Source organism: Triticum dicoccoides, chromosome 1A (genome assembly GCF_002162155.2).
Source record: "Triticum dicoccoides isolate Atlit2015 ecotype Zavitan chromosome 1A, WEW_v2.0, whole genome shotgun sequence".
Classification (NCBI taxonomy): domain Eukaryota; kingdom Viridiplantae; phylum Streptophyta; class Magnoliopsida; order Poales; family Poaceae; genus Triticum; species Triticum dicoccoides.
The window spans coordinates 444,768,950-444,771,949 of NC_041380.1; positions in this window are offsets into that span (position 1 = coordinate 444,768,950).

A 3,000-nucleotide genomic window follows, 5' to 3' on the forward strand; every position below is an offset into this window, starting at 1 on the left:
AGGCATAGGGAATGTCTTTTCATTCTCTTTCTATTTTCTGCCGTGGTCGGGTTTTGAGTCTTTACTCAACTTCACACCTCGCAACACAGGCAAGAGCTCCTTCTTTGACTGTTCTATTTTGAACTACTTCAAAATCTTGTCAAGGTATGTACTCATTGAAAATATATCAAGCGTCTTGATCTATCTCTATAGATCTTGATGCTCAATATGTAAGTAGCTACATCGAGGTCTTTCTTTGAAAAACTCCTTTGAAACACTCCTTTATGCTTTCCAAAAAATTCTACATTATTTCCGACCAACCATATGACATTCACATATACTTATCGGAAATGATGTAGTGCTCCCACTCACTTTCTTGTAAATACAGGCTTCACCGCAAGTTTGTATAAAACCATATGTTTTGATCACTTTATCAAAGCATATATTCCAACTCTGAGATGCTTGCACCAGTCCATAAATGGATCGCTGGAGCCTGCTCACTTTGTTAGCACCTTTAGGATTGACAAAACCTTCTGGTTGCATCATATACAACTCTTCCTTAAGAAATCCATTAAGGAATGCAGTTTTGACATCCATTTCCCAGATTTCATAAAAAGCGGCAACTGCTAGCATGATTCGGATAGACTTTTAAGCATCGATACAAGTGAGAAAATCTAATCGTAGTCAACACCTTGATCTTGTCAAAAACATTTTGCAACAATTCGAGCTTTGTAGATAGTAACACTACTATCATCATCCGTCTTCCTCTTGAAGATCCATTTATTCTAAATGACTCATCGATCATCGGGAAAGTCAATCAAAGTCCATACTTTGTTCTCATACATGGATCCCATCTCAGATTTCATGGCCTCAAGCCATTTTGCGGAATCTGGGCTCATCATCGCTTCCTCATAGTTCGTAGGTTTGTCATGGTCTAGTAACATGACTTCCAGAATAGGATTATCGTAACACTCTGGTGTGGACCATACTCTGGTTGACCTACGAGGTTTGGTAGTAACTTGATCTGAAGTTTCGTGATCATCATCATTAGGTGTAGGGACCAGACCTCAAACGGTCCGATCTCTGTGCATTAGTGTCATCCCTGGATTGGTAATGCTGACACGCACAGTACTTGAAGGATTTATAACAGAGTAGCAATCACACACTTATTACATTGAATGTCTCAAAAGAGAACTTATTACAAAATAATATGGCTTAAGGCCATCTAATAACGATAAAAGCGGAAGGCTTGGAAGATAAGTGAGTCCATCAACTCCAACGGCATCACTGAGTATAGAACCACGACCTAAGGCTCCTTACTCGTCGTCTGAAAAGTCTGCAACATGAATGTTGCAGCCCGAAAACGGGTCAACACATGGAATATGCTGGCAATGTAACACATAGAGAGTAGTGAACAGAAATAGGCTATACTACATGCATATATGGCTGTTGGAAAGCTCTATGGTTATAGTTTTACGTAAAGCTAGTTTTTCCCTACTGCAAAGGAATAAATTTTATTTATCTATCATGGTGGTTGTTAAACATTGAGAGCGTAGAACACCCTCTCAATCCCAATTAAATATAATCATTTAAACCCAACAAAATTAATTAAAGTCACATGATGAGATTCACATGATAATCCAAGTACTAGATACTCAAGACGTCCATAACCGGGGACACGGCTAACCATGATAGTTTATACACTCTGCAGAGGTTTGTGCACTTTTCCCCACAAGACTCGATCTCCTCCGTTGGGATTCTCGCACTACATGGTGTTTGAGAAACGGATGGCCGAGACATAGTCTTTCAGAAGCGCTAGCACCTTACGATCGGGTAGGCCGTTACACCTACTTTCCCCTACATCTGCTAGTCTACCACTGTAAGAGTTCGCACGACTTAATCAACTATGCTAGAGTCCATAGTAGCTTGTGGCTGCACACGGAAGTTTCTAGTATGAATAATCTCATGATCCCTTGGAGCCTAGGTGGCGGTCCATAAAGAAAAACAACAGGCAATCGCTGGAATACCCAGGTGCCTCAATCCACCCAGATGTGTATTAAAGTTGCCACCTTAAGTTGAACCATTAATTAACATTCTCACATCTATCATGGATACACTCAAACCCAATCCACGTCTACAAGCATAGCATGGCATAAGCAAATGTAGAAGTAACTCCTAGGGTTTGATAGTAAAACAGGTAATAGGTACTACCTCATCTACTTCCCAAAACCCACATATTAATCAGATCCTATTCATGCAATGGCTTGAGGGTTGATCTAATGCAATAAAACTGGGTAGTAAAAGGTATGATCAAAGTGTTACTTGCCTTGCCGATGATCCGCGAAACCTAGAGATTCGAAGTAGCAAGCGGCGCACTCCGGGTACTCTATCACAAACAAACAAACAAGCATACTATAAGTACTCATCTAATGCACAGGTAAAACTCAAATAAGAGATCTAACCAGAAGGTTCAACTTAAGAACTCCGGTTTGCAAAAGAAACAAATCGAACGAAACAACGAAAGTCAAACGGTCAAAAGAAAACAAGCTTCGATTACTAATCTGGAGCTAAGTCAAATTTTACAGAAGCAAAAACTTGTTTGAGTTGGTTAAACGGAAAGAGGGTTTCGAGACGAAACTCTAGGCACTTGAATCGTCTGATTCCGATAAAAGAGCGAAAAGTTAAACTAAAATGAAAATCGGATCAGAAATCGCGATCAGAAATAATCGCGGAAAATCCGTGAAAAAGAAAAACTGACGAACAGATTAACAAACGAACGTTCGTTATCTGAAACTAAATGGTGAACTCATCCGTTAAAACGAACGAATGAGCGAACGCTCGCTATACCAAAGAACCGATAAAACCGATCTAATAAAAAACCTAGGATTTTCAAGGAAAAACCGGATCGGTTTTCTCCGAAAAACCGGCGGCGAACGGCGCGGCTACCTCGTCGGACTCCGGCGGCTCAGGGCTCCAGCGGGGCGGGGCGGCGTCGGCGAGTAGCGCGGCAAGCGGTGGCGA